Genomic DNA, 20,734 nt, shown 5'->3' with positions numbered 1-20,734 from the left:
GTGGATCAGGTTGACTCTAGAATGCGTTTGTACGATATGGGTATCAAATGAAAGGTGTTAATGAGTATTTTAAAAGGGAGTAATCCTTAGTTCCATAGGTGGACGCCGTTTCGAGATACCGCCATAAAGGTGGACCAGGGGTGACCCTAGAATTTGTTTTTACAATATGGGTATCAAAAGAAAGGTGTTAATGAGTATTTTAAAAGCGAGTGATGCTTAGTTCCACAGGTGGACGCCGTTTCGAGATATCGCCATAAAGGTGGACCAGGTGTGACCCTAGAATGCGTTTGTACAATATGGGTATCAAAAGAAAGGTGTTAATGAGTATTTTAAAAGGGAGTGATGCTTAGTTCCAGAGGTGGACACCGTTTCGAGATATCGCCATAAAGGTGGACCAGGTGTGACCCTAGAATTTGTTTGTACGATATGGGTATCAAATTAAAGGTATTAATGAGGATTTTAAAAGGGAGAGGTGGTAGTTGTATAGGTGGTTGCCTTTTCGAGATATCGCGATAAAGGTGGACCAGGGGTGACTCTAGAATGCGTTTGTACGATATGGGTATCAAATGAAAGGTGTTAATGAGTATTTTAAAAGGGAGTTATCCTTAGTTCCATAGGTGGACGCAGTTTCGAGATATCGCCATAAAGGTGGACCAGGGGTGACCCTAGAATTTGTTTGTACAATATGGGTATCAAAAGAAAGGTGTTAACGAGTATTTTAAAAGGGAGTAATCCTTAGTTCCATAGGTGGACGCCGTTTCGAGATATCGCCACCAAGGTGGACCAGGGGTGACCCTAGAATTTGTTTGTACAATATGGGCATCAAACGAATGTTGTTAATGAGTATTTTAAAAGGGAGTGGGCCTTAGTTCTATAGGTGGACACCGTTTCGAAATATCGCCATAAAGGTGGACCAGGGGTGACTCTAGAATGTGTTTGTACGATATGGGTATCAAATTAAAGGTATTAATGAGGGTTTTAAAAGGGAGTGGTGGTTGTTGTATAGGTGGTCGCCTTTTCGAGATACCGCCATAAAGGTGGACCAGGGGTGACTCTAGAATGCGTTTGTACGATATGGGTATCAAATGAAAGGTGGTAAAGAGTATTTTATGAGGGAGTGGGCCATAGTTCTATAGGTGGACGCCATTTAGGGATATAGCCATAAAGGTGGATCAGGGTTGACTCTAGAAGGCGTTTGTACGATATGGGTATCAAATGAAATGTGTTAATAAGTATTTTAAAAGGGAGTAATCCTTAGTTCCATAGGTGGACGCCGTTTCGAGATATCGCCATAAAGGTGGACCAGAATCAAAAGAAAGGTGTTAATGAGTATTTTAAAAGGGAGTAATCCTTAGTTCCATAGGTGGACGCCGTTTCGAGATATCGCCATAAAGGTGGACCAGGGGTGACCCTAGAATTTGTTTGTACAATATGGGTATCAAAAGAAAGGTGTTAATGAGTATTTTAAAAGGGAGTGGGCCTTAGTTCTATAGGTGGACGCCGTTTCGAAATATCGCCATAAAGGTGGACCAGGGTGACTCTAGAATGTGTTTGTACGATATGGGTATCAAATTAAAGGTATTAATGATAGTTTTAAAAGGGAGTGGTGGTAGTTGTATATGTGAAGGCGTTTTCCAGATCGCGACCAAAATGTGGACCAGGGTGACACAGAACATCATCTGTTGGATACCGCTAATTTATTTATATATGTAATACCTGCCAAGATTTTAAGGGTTTTTTATTTCGCCCTGCGGAACTTTTTCATTTTCTTCTACCTAATATGGTAGGTGTCACAACCATTTTATAAAGTTTTTTCTAAAGTTATATTTCGTGTCAATAAACCAATCCAATTACCTCACCATGTTTCATCCCTTTTTTCGTATTTGGTATAGAATTATGGCATTTTTTTCATTTTTCGTAATTTTCGATATCGAAAAATTGGGCGTGGTCATTGTCGGATTTCGTTCATTTTTCATACCAAAATAAAGTGAGTTCAAGTAAGTACGTGAACTAAGTTCATTAAAGATATGTCGATTTTTGCTCAAGTTATCGTGTTAACGGCCATGCGGAAGGACAGACGAACGACTGTGTATAAAAACTGGGCGTGGCATACACCGATTTCGCCCGTTTTCACAGAAAACAGTTAACATCATAAAATCTATGCCCCTACCAAATTTCAAAAGGATTGGTTAATTTTTGTTCGACTTATGGCGTTAAAAGTATCCTAGACAAATTAAATGAAAAAGGGCGGAGCCACGCCCATTTTGAAATTTTCTTTTATTTTTGTATTTTGTTGCACCATGTCATTACTTGAGTTGAATGTTGACATAATTTACTTATATATTGTAAAGATATTAAATTTTTTGTTAAAATTTTACTTTAAATAAAATTGTTTTTAAAAGTGGGCGTGGTTCTTCTCCGATTTTGCTAATTTTTATTAGGCGTACATATAGTAATAGGAGTAACGTCCCTGCCAAATTTCATCATGATATCTTCAACGACTGACAAATTACAACTTGCAAAAATTATAAATTACCTTCTTTTAAAAGTGGGCGGTGCCACGCCCATTGTCCAAAATTTTACTAATTTTCTATTCTGCGTCATAAATTCAACTCATCTACCAAGTTTCGTCGCTTTATCTGTCTTTGGTAATGAATTATCGCAATTTTTCGGTTTTACGAAATTTTCGATATCGAAAAAGTGGGCGTGGTTATAGTCCAATATCGTTCATTTTAAATAGCGATCTGAGATGAGTGCTCAGGAACCTACGTACCAAATTTCATCAAGTTACCTCAAAATTTACTCAAGTTATCGTGTTAACGGACGGACGGACGGACGGACATGGCTCAATCAAATTTTTTTTCGATCCTGATTATTTTGATATATGGAAGTCTATATCTATCTCGATTCCTTTATATATGTACAACCAACCGTTATCCAATCAAACTTAATATACTCTGTGAGCTCTGCTCAACTGAGTATAAATATGGTCCAATTAACATTGCGATGTCCTAGGACTGGCCATATACTCCAGCTCCACATTACATCAATCCAATAAACATCGTGTAGTGATTACAATCGTTAAAAACGAGAAAAGATCGGCTTACAATATGTTCGTACCTTTTGTTAAAATATGTAAAAACTTGCACAATAATGACTTTTAATAGCAGTTAGTATACGGAATTTATTTATTTTTGGTATTCCTTTTGTGCTTTTCGCATTTTTTAGGTTTCGTTGTGCTGTCACCTTTCTACAATTAAAACGAAATTTAAATACCCTTCAAAAAACGCGAGTACTCTATAAATAATGTAAGGAATACTCTTTTGGGAGTATAGGACTGCTCCAAATCTAATCTGTATTCATACAAAAAATGTTCTCCAATTAACATTGCGATGCCCTAGGAGAGGAGTAGGTGATCCCACTCTCCCTTTGTTTGTGAGTATTCCATAGAGTACATACGTGAGAGTACTTTCCAAAGAACTTTCACTGTAGTACTCCATGGAGCACCCACAGAGGATCATATGCCAAAGTACTAAAGAGGAATTGTGTAGGAAAGAATTATCGAAGTGAATTTAATTTAAAATGAAAGTAAATGAAGAGGGGCAATACAACTTTTATATTTTATACTACGAATATTCTTATGTTATTTAGCATTTGCCTGAATAAAGAAACTAATATAATATGTATACATAAAACCAGTGCGCTGTTGCATTTTATCAAAGTTGCCAAAGTAAAATTTTATTATTAGTTATTTGCATGCAATATTTTACTTTTGGCAACTCTGTTCGATCGTCATCGTTTCGTGATCACTGTTGTTAAAAAACGAGCAATGATCGGCTGATGGTGGTCCGCAAACGCATTGCAAAGGAGTATTGTTAGAGTACTCCAACATGAGGAAAATGGAACACGTAATCCAACAATTTTTGTAGGGGTGTCGTGATCACGGTCGTTAAAAAACGAGCAATGATCGGCTAATGGTGGTCCGCAAACGTATTGCAAAGGAGTATTGTTAGCGTACTCCAACATGAAGAAAATGGAACACGTACTCCAACAATTTTTGCAGGGTATAATTTATTTCGAGTCGTTAAAACTATGTTAGTTAATAGTACAATCGATAAGGCAAGCGACAAAATCGTTAATTAAAATTTCGACAAATCGCATCGTTAAAAGATATTGAATCCCACTACAGGTATGTGCTGTAGTAAGGCCTAGAAAGGTGCTCTCTGGTGCTCCAAAAAGTGTATCTGTATGCCTGCAAGGATCGGGCCAGATGGATTGGCCCCCGCACAACTCCAGCAAACAATCGAGCTGAGCTCTTTGTGGTTGTATAACATCTTCAAACGAGTTTGTGCTCTTAACCATAGTCCACGGGGTTGGACGATTCAAGGGCCACCTTTATATCAAAAGCTGGAAGAACTGGTCACGCGACCCCTAAAGACTTCAGACCGATATGTCTGACATCCTTCCAGCTGAAGACGCTCGAGAGGTTAATGGACTCCACATTAAGGGAATCCTTGGAGGGAAAGTTGCATATGAAAGGGAAGTCCACGGAGCCAGCCTTGCATGCAGTTATTTCCCAGAGCGAGAAATCCTTGGTGTTCAAGGAATTCACACTCATAGCTTTCCTCGACATTGAGGGAGCTTTTAACAACGTTACGCCCTCTTCGATAACTGATGCACTAACCGGCTTGGGGCCGATTCGGGGCTAGTGAAACTTTTTCAGCAGTTACTGTCGTGAAGAAAGGTTCATGCCGACCTAGCTGGTTCAACGGTGGTCAAACAAATACGGAGAGTCAACCCGCAGGGGGGGGGGGGGGGGGGTACTTTCTCCACATCTATGGGTTGCCACACTTAATGAGCTCTTAGTTCTTGTTGAGAAGGACGGATGCAGCAAGGTAATCGCATATGCAGATCACCCCGCGCTCTTAGTTAGCGGGAAATTTCCGCAGACACTATGCGATCTAATGCAAACTATTCTGAGACTGGTGTAGGACTGGACCAGGAGTAGAGTTTTATCGGTCAATTCAGCCAAAACTGAACTGGGTTTGTTCACTAGGAAATATAAGATTCCTGTGTTGCAGCTGCCGGTGCTAGCAGGTACGACCCTGGCGCTTATGGACTTTGCCAAACACCTAGGAGTAATTTTGGATAGGAAACTATCCTGGAGGGAAAACGCTCAGGAGCGTCTGAGGAAAGCAACGGTGGCACTGTACAGCTGTAGGGGAGCTGTTGCACGAAGATGGGGACTATCGCCGGACATTACCCTGTGGCTCTACACTGATACGGTTAGACTAATCCTTCTTTACGGGGCTTTGGTCTGGTAGACGAGCTTAGATACAAAACCGAACCTACGAGTATTCCAGAAGGTATACGCACCACCCCTGCGGAGGCGCTGCCAATAGATCTAATGGCCAAGCAATGTGCGGGCTTTTCTGCTCTATGGCTGCGGGAGTTATCCGGCTGGAGAGATAATGTGGTTGGCCGTGCAGCCATCCTTAAGAATCTGGATTCGCCTTCGTCGGACTATTGCGCTCCGACTGCATTTTTCGATATGAAGTACGAAGTTGTTATCCCGGATATTGATTATTGGTCGAAAGTGCCACCGGACCTGAGCAATGGGCTTCAGATTTATACTGCCGGCTCCAAACTGAATAAAAAGGTGGGCGGCGGGGTCTTTGCACCTAAACTAGAGTGGAATCTATCCTTTAGCCTACCCGATCGTTGCAGTGTCTTCCAGGCGGAGGTGGCTGCTATAAATGAGGCCGTTACTCTGACAACCAGGCTGCGTTAAAAGCGCTTGGATCGGTCCCATGTACGTCCAGGACTGTGGAGAAGTGCCGCAAATCTCTTAACGAGATCGCTGATCAAACTTCCCTCAGTCTGGTATTTTTGCCTGGACACTAGGAAATATCGGGCAATGAGATGGCTGACGAACTTGCAAGAGGGGGCACATCCGTCTCGCTTTCGTCGTCCTGGAAGTGATTGACATTCCGCTCGATACCTGTAAGCTTACTTTGAAAGGAATTTTCCTTAGGGAAGCGGGCGTGAGATGGAACAATCTCGTATCCTGCTACCACACTAAGATCCTGTGGCTTAGGTGCTCCTTAGGAGTTGCAGGAGTTGCAAAGACGAAGAGGATATAGAAAGAGTCAAGTATTTTCTGTGCGACTGTCCTGCGCTTTGGAGCAAGAAGAAGGAATCTCTGGGATCTCCCTTCTTTGACGATGTTTGTGATCTGGCTAAGTTGGAACCCAAGAAATTCCTGACATTTTCTGAATCGACCTATTGGTTTGAGTAGGTGAGAGATCCACGTGGTATCACAATGGGACCTTTTGGGCCTAAATGCACTGGTGCTCGCACCGGTGGCCACTCTAACCTAACCTAACCTTGAATCAGTAACCTAACCTAGATCGGCATAATCCTTGGCAGCATCGCAGACGGTTGTAATTTCGTTAACCCGGCTGACAAATATTAGCACATCGCCGCGTTCAGTGATTGGATATTTTTTATCGATTAAACTTAGTACTTGTACATGTGGTGCTGGACGAAGACGATTCGCAGTCTTGCTTTTACTGCTTCTAGCGCCACTTTTTAGTTCCAAACTGGGTGGTGGCAAAAAAAAAATTGGTTTATTTGGATACAACCTGCCAGGTACCTCTATTAGAGTAGCACCTTCGTTTACAAAATAATTGTGAAAACGAAATGTTGATTAGTTGTGGCTGACATTAGAATTAACTTCTAATCCGATTTTGCATGTAGCAAGCATTTCGCGACTCCCAACAAAGGCAAAAGTCGCCGAATAGATTACGTAGACATCGTCCAATATGCCCTTTGTACAAATGCGTGGTGGCAACACCAAAAATACCAAAAAAGATTCGATTAATTCAATGACACTGTATAGTTTTTATTAACAAATGGAAATACAACAAGTGTTAAGAAATGGTTTAACAAATGTTGTGAAAAATATAAGTAATATTGAAATGTATTGGAAAAATATTAGCACTTACGTGACGTATGTTGGCAGGATACTTTCACTTCGACGGCTGGATCAAAAAAGAGGCCGTGTGCTTTGCAGAGAAAAACTGTGAGCCCACTATACGGCCACTTTCGTTGCGTTTCCCCGCCGAAAGCTGCCGCATAGCCGGTCCATAGCAGTAAAGTAAAAAAGTTTAAAGTGATGTGTATAAACAATTGCAGCTTATACATATGAACGCATGTGTATATAAGTGAACACACATTTATGAGTGTGTTGGTTGATTAGGTATATTGCTACGAGGGAGGGCAAATATATTTAGGCCTGTGGCCTAAACATACCGGCCCCATTGCCGTAAGCAACAAAAAAAATTTACATCAGATATTTCGAAAGCATACAAGCCATCGCACGTCCTGGTAAGGCTATACGTCGATGTGCAGATGCGGACTGCGAGCACTGTACGTCGTATGATGAACTTCATGTCTCGTTCTCCTGTGAAGAAAGAAATAATTTATTAATTAAACGTACGTGGTTTTTGATTTCGTGCAGTAACTACTTATTTGTATGAAAATTCCTATTTTTGGCAGGCTCCTGAAACTACCAGCCCGAATACGGCCGGTTGCGGGAGAAATATGGGTCGGCCAGCCGCATGAATTGGAATGGAAGGGCAATCTTTGGACCCACATTTGATGGCGGACTCAACCGATAGTGGCTTGCAACAATGATGGCTAGAGTGGTCAAGTGTGTGGATGACCAGAATTTCCCGCGGAGGATTATTGTGCATTGCCCTGATCCTTGACGCTCTAACTGTAGGTCGCGCACCAGCTCTGCATCGACAATTGTGCTTCTGGCGCAGGGATCGACTATATCTCGAACCAAATGCAAGTGACCCGCGATTCGATCCGTACGACGGCATTCGGTGCGATGGGCACAAATGGTCGCATGATGGGAGATGGGGTCGCTGTCTGGGATAGGCGTCCCGTTCGGAAGCCGACTGGTACGGCATGTGATAGCGCTCGTCTACTGTCGACTTTGCTCGCGTTACTTTGATATGACGCGGTTTTGTGCGATTGTGCCTCGTTGCGCGTTCAGTTGCTCTGGGCCGACCATGCGCAGCGCTTCCCTTCGATGATGTGGTATGGAGTTCGGTGTCCTGATGTCGCCAATTGTCCTGTGCTTGTCGTTCTTTCTAGAACTTTTCCGCCTTCCGTTCATGCTGTAGCAGCGGCCGAAAACTACGCTTCCCAATATTGCTGGTTGAGGGGTTTTTCTCGGCTCTAGCCATTTTTTCTTCCAAATCTGCCTCCTCGACTTGTTGGTTCCAAGACTTAGTTGGTCCCGATAAGTGAATTGACAACTCGTCGTCCGATTGGTTGTCGCCGCCGACGACAATGGTTTCTGCGCTTGCAGTACGTTGGTCCTTGAGGTGAAGCGTAGTATGATACTTCTCGTTACACCTTTTGCATCGATATTTGTTTTGCAGTTGTCAACGCGATGAAACGGCGACAAACAATTCGGGCAGTATTTATGTAGTAGGACAGCCCGTAACCTTTCTTCGGGCGACTTGCTTCTGTACTCAGCGCAGAGCCTCATACTATGATTTCTACGGCAGAGCTGGCATGCGACGTCGAAGCGCTTGCAAGAAGCGCTGTGCAAAGAATATCGATAACATTGGTCATGACCACATAAATTGGGTGGGTTCTGTTTGGGTGGCGCAAGATGACGGAAAGCAAAAAGGGAAAAATCTTAAGAGATTTCAATAACCGTACATGTAAATGGTGCCTTAGGGCGGCGTCAGTTAGAACTTTACGCCAAACTTCAGCCCTGAATTTATCGTCAAAGCCCAATTTGTGAAACTTTAAGAAACGAAAGAAAATACGACTTTTGTCAAAGTTATTAAAGGGTCGAAGTTGCCTAACTTTTCGTTATGTTTTGAATTTACGGCATTCATTTTGATAACTTTAATGAACTTCGTACGCCTTAACTTTGTCGTCAAAGTTGAAGTCGTACACAATGCTAAATTCTATCTGACGCCGACTTTTACAACTAGTTTATTTAGAATTATATTTTTGCGATTTTGGTCGGTAGGTGCCGCCGAAGTAGTTCTAAGATTTATTTTAGATTTTTGGTGAACTTTTTTCTCACAACAAGTGGTCTGCCACCACACGGAACGGTTCGAAACCTGACTGAACAGGTATTACAGAGGTGCACTTCCACCATTCAACATTATTTTCGACGTGTATTGTCGATAATATTGAGATTTGTGGAATTAAGTTTTTTTTTTTTTTTTGTTTAAATCTCGACCAAATGAATGATTGATCGAGATATGCAGTGCGCGACCTGTCGTGTGGCATGTTGTGTGCGATATGTCGTGCGGCATGTAGTGCGTGACTTGTAGTGCGCGAGATAATTGCGCATGAGGCCTAATGTTTGTAACACAGTGCATTGACAGTCAGAAATTAAGTGTAGAGATTTTGACATCTGCTACGCTTTTCCATTTTCTGAATGGAAAAAAGGTCATTGAGATAAAACACGCGGTGGTGAGTAGATTTCTAAAATGCGTAATCTGGTTTTTTATTAATTTATTTCTATTTTATTGCATAGAGAGCTGCTTCGGCCGTTGTTTGGTAATAAAACAAAATTTATTGTTTTTTCATACCTACGCGTTTCGACGCGACAGCGCCATCCTCAGGGTATTCTGTTTTTATTAACAATAAACATGAAAATAGCAATTAGTTATAAACACACTTAATAATTTTCTCTCAATATAATATTTTTTTATTGCGTGTTGACTCACCATGTAATGGTATTTGCAAAAATATATAGCTAAATCCGTAAGTTTCTCATTACTTTGTACATGCTATTCTAACATCACAAAAACATTAATACATATAACATTTATAACACCAGTACATTAAACATTAATTTAAAAATATAGCACAGTTCTTTTCCATTTTGAGTCAAGTTTTTTAATAATTTCTATTTTATTTTTCAGAAACAATTGGCAGTATTTCTTATTGGCTTATAGGGTCACTTATACCATCTTTAAGAGTCTTAAGCTTTCCCCACGGAAATGTGGCATGAGGGTAGCCCGCAGTGCCATAGGCAGCTACCAGTTGATCTCGGCGCGCTTCGTCATCCAATACAATTTGTTGAAACTCTGATTCAACATAATCACATTCGCCCGTCATTGCTTCCCTTTTTATAAATGGCACTTTTATTAAGGCAGAGAAGTAATCCATTCTACTATCTAAATGCTCCTCGTATACCTCAAAATAGAAGCAAATCTCTTCGAATTCTGTGTGTGCATTGTCAAAACCACCAAATTTTTTTTTGCGCGCATCAAAGGCATTTTCCGTTGGATACTTTTCGGAGCCCATAAATCATATGCTCTAAAAAGTGGGGTAAACCTTGATATTCAGTAGGCTCTGTAAATGAATAAAAGCAGGAGTACCGCTACTATCCCACAACGCGGCAGAATAAATCTGAGAAGAATTGTCCTAAGAATCTACGCTGATGTTCAAAGTCGTGGACTAGTATTACGTATTGTTCAGTATCACGAAAATGGTGCAAGATTAAATCGCAGCATGTCTGCCAGTAATATATATAGCAAATCTGGGCAGAATTCAATAGCACAACTGCGTCGCGCTATAAAATGTGCATAAAAATCGGATAAAGGTTTATCTTCAATTAATATATAACGATCTTGACGATTTGTAAATAAGTTGGCGCCTGATGTAAGGACAGTATCATCAAAGAGATATAGGTACTTTCATATGCTATAAGCCAAGTAGTTCATTCCATCGTGGCGGTGCCAGTCGCTTTGATATACCATGCAAGTCGGGTGTGTGATAGAGGGATAATCGCATTTGTTCACCAAAATCTCGCAGCAATGGCAAGGGCATAGTTTCTGAGTTGACGTCACCTCGCGTACCACGCGTATAATCCAACAATATATTTATATGCAATGAGGATTGTTGTTGTAGGCTACTACGCAATGGTTGGACAAAAGCAGTTTCTAAATGCCTGTACCTAGATACAAACTTCCTAGCACAATTCGTTCACGCGCCAAGACACTACGTTGCACTAAAGTTTCATAGAAATGATCCGGTTCATGTATAATTTGGATTTGTTCCCCACGAAACGGAAAGCATGGTGCTACATTATTTAACCAAGCTAAACTCTCCAGACCAATGGTGCCGCCGAAAATATTTTGTATCTTGTATGGAGTTTCCTGGAAGCAACAGATAAGATCGCTGGGCGCAGTTAGCTCTTCGGCGAATTGTGTGAAAAAACTTCGTAAATGCCACATTTTCAAATGTATATATTTACATATGTACGCAAACGCAGAAATTTAAAGTTCTCCTTTCCCGCGTTCTTTATTATTGTATATTGATATAGCGATTTATTTTTGATTTCACGTGACTTTAAGCTTTATTTAAAATTATATTTTCAAAGAGCTCTCAGAGTATATTAACTTTGTTCGCATAACGGTAATCCGTAACGGCATAAACTAATCGAGATAGACATAGACTTCTATATATCAAAATGATCTGGGTGAAAAAAGAAATTCATTTAGCCATGTCCGTCCGTCCGTATGTAAACACGATAACTTGAGTAAACCTTGATGAAATTTGGTATGTATGTTCCTGGGTGCTCATCTCAGATCCTATTTAAAATGAACGAAATGGACTACAACCACGCCCACTTTTTCGATATCGAAAATTTTGAAAAACGGAAAAAGTGCGATAATTCACTACCAAAGACGGATAAAGCGATAAAACTTTGTACGTGCGTTGGCCTTATGACGCAAAATTGAAAATTAGTAAATTTTTCGACAATGGGCGTGGCACCGCCCACTTTTAAAAGAAGGTAATTTAAAAGTTTTGCAAGCTGAAATTTCGCAGTCGTTGAAGATATCATGATGAAATTTTGCAGGCATGTTACTCCTATTTCTATATGTGTGCTAAATAAAAATTAGCAAAATCGGATAACGAACACGCCTACTTTTAAAAAAAAATTTTTTAAGTCAATTTTAACAAAAAGTTTAAATTATTTACAGTATATAAGTAAATTATGCCAAGATTCAACTCCAGTAATGATATGGTGCAACAAAATGCAGAAATAAAAGAAAATTTCAAAGTGGGCGTGGCTCCGCCCCTTTTCATTTAATTCGTCTAGAATGCTTTTAAGGCCATAAGTCGAAAAAAAATTTACCAATCCTTGTGAAATTTGGTAGGTGCATAGATTCTATGACGATAACTGTTTTGTGTAATCAAAAGCCCTTGGAATCTTGGCAGGAATATTGTTCGTGGTATTACATATATAAATAAATTAGCGGTACCCGACAGATGATGTTCTGGGCCACCCTGGTCCACATTTTGGTCGATATCTCGAAAACGCCTTCACATATAAAACTAAGGGCCACTCCCTTTAAAACCCTCATTAAAACCTTTAATTTGATACCCATATCGTACATACAAATTCTAGGTCCACCTTTATGGCGATATCTCGAAAAGGCGTCCACCTATAGAACTAAGGCCCACTCCCTTTTAAAATACTCTCTAACACCTTTAATTTGATACCCATATCGTACAAACATATTCTAGAGTCACGCCTGGTCCACCTGTATGGCGATATCTCGAAAAGGCGTCCACCTATAGAACTAAGGCCAACTCCCTTTTAAATAATCATTAACACCTTTTATTTGATACCCATATCGTACAAACGCATTCTAGAGTCACGCCTGGCCCACCTTTATGGCGATATCTCGAAAAGGTGTCCACCTATAGAACTAAGGATCACTCCCTTTTAAAATACTCATTACCACCTTTCATTTCATACCCATATCGTGCAAACACTATCCAGAGACACCCCTGGTCCACCTTTATGGCGATATTCCGAAATGGCGTCCACCTGCGAAACGCCAATATAAACGGCTAATTAAGATAAAAAAAGCCAAGTACATGGAAAACAAAATCAACCATAGTGCTGGTGATAGTAAGGTCATGTGGAAAAACTTGAAAAATTCCATAAGCATGGCTAAAGAAAATAATGGTATTAAAAAAATTAAAATAAACGACCAACTCTACACAGAGGAAAATGAAATAGCGCAGTCTTTGAATGACTATTTCATTGATAGTATATTGGAGATTAGCATGAATATTCCTACTTCTTTTAGTAATGAAGGTACTATAGATGAGCAAAATGGCCGTAATATTTTTAAGTTTCAGAAAGTTTCCACTTCAGAGATAGTTGATATAGTAAGTAAGTTTAAAAATAAAATTGGAGGGAAGAAACCTGTGTCGGAAGGAGTCGTTAAAGATTCCATAACGTATACAGGTTTTTTCTATTCTCAGCTTGTTAATGAGAGCTTAGATAAAGGTCTCGTTCCTAGTTTATGGAAATCTTCTATAGTTGTGCCATTAGAAAAAGTGAAAAATACCATCAAAGCTGAGGAGATAAGACCTATTAACACGTTACAATGTGATGAAAAAATTTTGGAAACAGTGGTAAAAAATCAGCTGGTAAAATATTTAGAAGATAATGTAATTATTATACCTCAACAATCTGGTTTTCGAAAAAAAACATTCATGTGAAAGTGCTTTGAATTTGGTTTTAGCTAACTGGAAAGAAGACTTAAGCAGGAAAAAACACATATTAGCTGTGTTTTTGGATTTAAAAGCGTGCATTCGAGACGATCGACCAAAAATTAATGCTGAAAAAGCTTTCTTGCATTGGCGTTTCTGGTATAGAACTAAAATGGTTTCAAGACTTCCTAATTAACAGATACCAAAGAACAGTGATTGGAACGTCCGTATCGGATAAAAGGGAGGTACCTGTTGGTCTACCTCAAGGGTCTGTGCTGGCACCCATAATGTTCAATATATATATTAATGATATAACTAGCTCCATTAAGCACTGTGAAATAAAATTGTTTGCTGATGATACATTGCTGATGATAAGTGGGAACAATATTACTGAAATATATGCTAAGCTACAAGAAGATCTTAACAGCGTATATGGTTGGTTATGCGTAAACAGACTAAAAGTGAATGTCAATAAAACGAAATTTATGGTTATATCTAGACGCAATTTTCAAAACAATGAGCTACAAAACTTAAATATAAATAACGAACTAATTGAAAAAGTCAGCATTATAAAATACTTGGGAATAAAAATAGATGATAAGCTGAATTTCAACGAGCACGTGGATTATACGGTAGGAAAAATAGCGAAAAAGTTATATTTTACACAACGAACCTGCAAATATTTAAATAGAAGGTATAAAATCATCGTCTACAGATCTATAATCGAACCTAATTTTATTTATTGCCCAACTATATTTTTCATCTTGCGAGATAGTCAGATATACAAGCTACAAAAGCAACAGAACCGCGCTATGAGATTCATTCTCAAAAAACGGTATGACACACCTATCAGAGACATGCTATGCTCTCTTAATTGGCTTAGCATTAGACAGCAACTTTTTTATTATACCATAAAATTTATTAAAAACATAATAGAAGGAACTTTGCCTGCGTATTTGAGGACTAATATAAAATATGTAAAAGATGTGCACTCTGTAAATACTCGTAATAAAAATGATTTTAATCTGCCGGCTTATAAAACTGAAGCAGACAAATGTAATCTGTATTATAAAGGTCTTAAATCATATAATGAACTACCGATTGATATTAAATCATGTCATTCCAATAAATTTAAACAAAAATTGTACAATTATTGCAGAACACTACCAATTTAGTGCTGGACAGGCGGACTTCCATAGCATCGATAGAAGTGCAGCGAAACTATACTGCTGTGTAGCGCCAAGACTTCCAAGCTCTTGTGCGCATACAAAAAAGGTTGCCGAAGCACATACTGAAACGCATCACTCGATTAACTCAGTGCATCGCCGTGCAGATGTTGCCTTCGCGCTTTACTAACATGCGTAAAATGCCTACATACTACATAATCGCAACGCTTTGTTCGCATGATCTGGAAGTCTCCCATCCATAGTACTCCAAGGTAGGACATAGATGTAACTATTCTAGATTGCATAGTCCAGAAGACAATTATAAACATGTAAAATAGATTTAAGTTAGGCTTAGGAAAGCCGTAATAAATAAATACATTATACATTATACATTATACCTGTAGAACTATGGCCCACTCCCTTTTAGAATACTCTTTAATACCTTCCATTTGATACCCATGTCATACAAACACATCCCAGGGTTATATATATATATATATATATAATGTATATATAAATATATATATAAATGTTTTGCAGTTTACAAAAATAATATAACTTTTGTGGAAAAAGGTTATATTATTTTCTATATTTTTTTTTTATGAAAAATAAAAAACTGCCTACTCACCGATTCCTGTATTATACTGCTCCTTATGGTGTTGTTTGGTCGCTTGTTGTTGATTCTGCTAAGCTGGCTGTTGTTGCTGCAGCTTGGTTGCTTGGGTAAAGATGATTGAAAAAATTTTTTTTTTATTTTCAAAAATTTCCCTCTTTTTAAAAAACGGTGTGTACCAAAAAATTATTTTCGCAAATTTTTGTGAATATATGTAAGTGTTTGTGCAATTTTGATGAGTGTGCCCACAATGTTCAAATATTTTTTTTTTCGTTTTTTAAATTTTAAATTTTCTGCAATTTTTTGTGTTTAAATACGAGTGTATATATACATACATATATATATATATTTTTCTTTTTATTTATTTATATATATAAAAATAAAAATAAATGTAAGGCGCGATAACCTCCGAAGAGATCTAAGGCCGAGCTTCTCTTCCAATTTGCGTCGTGCTCCTCTTGATTTTTCCCTACAAATTGGCCGGACGGGACCTACATGTTTTATGCCGACTCCGAACGGCATCTGCAAGGCAGATGAGTTTTCACTGAGAGCTTTTCATGGCAGAAATACAATCGGAGCGCTTGCCAGACACTGCCGAGGGGCGACCCCGCTTAGAAAAATTTTCTTCTAATTGAAAAATCTTATTTCTAAAATTTTTGATGTTGCTTTGCCCGGGAGTTGAACCCAGGGCATACGGCGTGATAGGCGGAGCACGCTACCATCACACCATTTGTTTTTTTAACCAATCACTTTGAAATATTTTTTGTCACTTTTTCGACTGATGATTTAGGGTGGGCCAAAGATGGCTGCGAAGGACCATAAATATATGGCGTTTCTTCGCTACACTGCACTACTTTTCGCACAAATAAAAAGATGTTTGTTTAGTTTTGTTTTTTCTGAAAACGTTATTATTTTTTTAATGTGATGTTTCTTCTTTAACAAGTATTAGACTGGGTCTATTTATTAACCGATATCGCGCCCACGATTTTTCGATAGGATTTGGGCTCAGGAAAAAAAGTTCCACTACGCATACCCAAAAAAATAATTTTAGAGCCTGCGGAAAAAAATGGCGAAACGGTCAATTTTTCGACCAAAACACTCTCCAACACCCAAAAATATTTTTTTTTTTTAAAAACTGTTATCGCCAACATTTTTACAACAGTTTTTTGTGTTTTGGGGAGTGTTTTGGTCGAAAAATTTACCCTTTCGCCATTTTTTCCCAGGTTCGAAAATTATTTTTTTTGGTATGCGTAGTGGAACTTTTTTTGCTGAGCCCAAATCCTGTCGAAAAATCGATGGCGCGATATCGGTTAACTTTCGTCCATACAAATCGACTCAGGTTAATAAGTATCTATATTTTAAAAACTTCTTAAAACTTTAAGTTTGACTTTAAATATTCACTCTTCACAAATTCAAGTATTCAAAATAAAAATGTACAAGTATTGGAGCGCGTCCACGGTTGCCGGCTAATAGTACAAGACTGAGTTGATTGCGCTCTTGCGGTTGACGGTGGCAGTTCGGTGTTCGTTGTCACCTTTCCAATCGCCGCGCACGGCTGCGCATAGGAATTTCCGCCGTCTAATGGTGACGGAGGTGGCTTAAACACGTATATAATGTACGTCATGCTTTCTTTTGTCGCTGAATGGCGTTGTCCTTCCAAGTCAGCTTTTTTATACTCAGCGTGCTTTGCTTTGGGTTTTAAAAGGGAGTGGCCCTTAGTTTTATATGTGAAGGGGTATAGTAAAGATATATCGATTTTTACTCAAGTTATCATGTTAACGGCCGAGCGGAAGGACAGACGGTCGAATGTGTATAAAAACTGGGAGTGGCTTCAAACCGATTTCGCCCATTTTCACAGAAAACAGTTATCGTCATAGAATCTATGCCACTGCCAAACTTCACAAGGATTGGTAAACTTTTGTTCGACTTATGGCATTAAAAGTATTCTAGCGCGGCTCCGCTCTTTTTCATTGCGCCATATCATTACTGGAGTTGAATGTTGACAAAATTTACTTATAAAAGTGACTTTAAATTTTTTTTTAAAAGTGGGCGTGTTCTTCATCCGATCAGTCGATGATATATTCAACGACTGCCAAATTACAGCTTGCAAAACTTTTAAATTACCTTCTTTTAAAAGTGGGCGGTGCCACGCCCATTGTCCAAAAGTTGGCCAATTTTCTATTCTGCACCATAAGGCCAACCCACCTACCAAGTTTCATCGCTGTAATGGCAACGCATATTAAAGGAATGCAATATCGATAGTAGGCTGGCAATGCCGTCATTCCGAATGGAATGCATATAACGGCATAGCCAAAATTAGGATTGAATTCATTTTATAATTACACACCCGCCGTTGAACACGCATGCAGATTTGAGAGTGATTTTATAAGTTGTATTAATTTAATAAATATGTCAATATATATAATATATTATAACGAATTTACTTGCAAATCCTCTTATTTGCAATCCTCTGCTAAGTTCGAATCACTAAACTGTTGAATAAATAACTCCAATTTGTAATAATGCAAAATGGCCTTTATTAAAGTACTTCACAATAACACTCAAACTGTGCAACGAATAGCTTGCTTAATAACCAACTGATTGATAGCTCAAATGAAACTCTACTTTCAAAATAATACTGATATTGCTCGCTAGATATCGTCTTAGTCGTAACTGCTTTACAACTCAAATCAAACTGAATTCCAGCGCCTCTACATCTGCGGACTTTTATACTCTCTGGTTTCCTCGTTCGCATCTTCTAGAATCTACTAGCATTGTCCATGAGCTCTCAAACTTCTCAGCTATAACTAAAATTGCACGATTTTATAGCTTCTCTCATACCCCATGCTTGTATGTGTGAGCGACACTTCCACAATTATAATTGCCTACATTTAGGAGCATCTCAAATAAGATGTCTGCATATGGTTGTGCCTTGCTTCTCAGCTGCGTGTACCTACATATGTGTATACATAATGATTGATTCGTTTATGTAGATACAAATGACTGCCTGCTTTATTGTTGTTGTGACTTTATTTACCTAGCATCAGACTAGGGATGTGAGTATCACTTAGTGTCACTCATAGTCGTCACAATATATACTACAAACTCAGTTTAATCAAATTAAATAAATATTTTCAGTGTAAAATATATTTAGATCGCTTTATCCGTCTTTGGTAATGAATTATCGAATTTTTTCGGTTTTTCGAAATTTTCGATATCGAAAAAGTGGGCGTGGTTATAATCCGATATCGTTCATTTTAAATAGCGATCTGAGATGAGTGCCCAGGAAGCTACATACCAAATTTCATCAAGATAACACGATAACTTGAGTAAATTTTGAGGTAACAGACAGACGGACGGACGGACGGACATAGCTCAATAAAATGTTTTTTCGATACTGATGATTTTGATATATGGAAGTCTATATCTATCTCGATTCCTTTATACCTGTACAACCAACCGTTATTCAATCAAAGTTAATATACTCTGTGTGCAAAGCGCGCTGAGTATAAAAAAGCTGACTTGGAAGGGCAACGCCATTCAGCGACAAAAGAAAACATGACTTACATTATATACGTCTTTAAGCCGCCTCCATCACCATTAGACGCCGGAAATTCCTATGCGCAGCCGTGCGCGGCGATTGGAAAGGCGACAACGAACACCGAACTGCCGTCGTCACCGACAAGAGCGCAATCAACTCAGTGTTGTACTATTAGCCGGCAACTGTGGACGCGCTTCAATACTTGTACATTTTTATTTTGAATACTTGAATTTGTGAAGATTGAATATTGAAAGTCAAACTTAAAGTTTTAAAAGTTTTTAAAATAGAGATACTTATTAACCTGGGTCGATTTGTATGGACGAAAGTTAACCGATATCGCGCCATCGATTTTTCGATAGGATTTGGGCCCCGGAAAAAAATGTCCACTACGCATACCCAAAAAAAATAATTTTCGAGCCTGCGGAAAAAAACTGGCGAAACAACTGTTATCGAAAAATTGACCGTTTCGCCAGTTTTTTTCCGCAGGCTCGAAAATTATTTTTTTGGGTATGCGTAGTGGAACTTTTTTTCCTGAGCCCAAATCCTGTCGAAAAATCGATGGCGCGATATCGGTTAATAAATGAACCCAGTCTAATATTTGTTAAAGAAGAAACATCAGATTAAAAAAAATAATAACGTTTTCAGAAAAACAAAACTAAACAAACATCTTTTTATTTGTGCAAAAAGTAGAGCAGTGTAGCGAAGAAACGCCATATATTTATGGTCCTTCACAGCCATCTTTGACCCACCCTAAACACAAAAAATTGCAGAAAATTTAAAATTTAAAAAACGAAAAAAAATGTCGAACATTGTGGCGCACTCATCAAAAGTGCACAAACACTTACATATATTCACAAAAAATTTCGAAAATAATTTTTTGGTACACACCGTTTTTTAAAAGGAGGGAATTTTTTGAAAATGAAAAAAAAGTTTTTTCAATCATCTTTACCCAAGCAACCAAGCAGCAGCAACAAAAGCCAGCTTAGCAGAATCAACAACAAGCGACCAGACAACACCATAAGGAGAAGTATAATACAGGAATCGGTGAGTAGGCAGTTTTTATTTTTCATAAAAAAAAAATATAGAAAATAATACAACATTTTTCCACAAAAGTAATTTTATTTTTGTAAACTGCAAAACATACATATATGTATATTCACACATATATATATATATATATTATATTGCGGAAATTTTCTTACCGTTGGGTTTATTGCAAACTTTTTGCAACCAAAAATTTGTAGAACAAGTAAGGAAGGCTAAGTTCGGGTGTAACCGAACATTATATACTCAGCTGAGGGCTCTGGAGACAAAATAAGAGAAAATCACCATGTAGGAAAATGAACCTGGGGTACCCCTGGGATGTGTTTGTATGACATGGGTATCAAATGGAAGGTATTAAAGAGTATTATAAAAGGGAGTGGGCCATAGTTCTACAGGTGGACGCCATTTCGGGATATCGCCAAAAAGGTGGACCAGGGGTGTCTCTGGAATGTGTTTGCACGATATGGGTATGAAATGAAAGGTGGTAATGAGTATTTTAAAAGGGAGTGATCCTTAGTTCTATAGGTGGACGCCTTTTCGAGATATCGCCATAAAGGTGCACCGGGTGACTCTAGAATGTGTTTGTACGATATGGGTATCAAATGAAAGGTGTTAATGAGTATTTTAAAAGGCAGTGGGCCTTAGTTCTATACGTGGACGCCTTTTCCAGATATCGCCATACAGGTGGACCAGGGGTGACTCTAGAATGTGTTTGTACGGTATGGGAATGAAATGAAAGGTGTTAAGGAGTATTTTAAAAGGTAGTGGGCCTCAGTTCTATACGTGGACGCCTTTTCGAGATATTGC

General features: G+C 38.7%; 1 protein-coding gene across 2 annotated transcripts in view; it reads right to left on the bottom strand.

Moving 5' to 3' along the window:
- The window catches only part of tw (Protein O-mannosyl-transferase 2), a 2,413,568-nt gene that overhangs the window by 198,720 nt on the left and 2,194,114 nt on the right, over positions 1–20,734 (bottom strand). The gene's annotated exons all lie outside the window — the stretch shown is intronic.

This window comes from Eurosta solidaginis, chromosome 1 (genome assembly GCF_040869045.1).
Source record: "Eurosta solidaginis isolate ZX-2024a chromosome 1, ASM4086904v1, whole genome shotgun sequence".
NCBI lineage: Eukaryota > Metazoa > Arthropoda > Insecta > Diptera > Tephritidae > Eurosta > Eurosta solidaginis.
The sequence above is the reverse complement of the archived record's forward strand: the minus strand, read 5'-3'. Positions and strand labels throughout refer to the sequence as shown.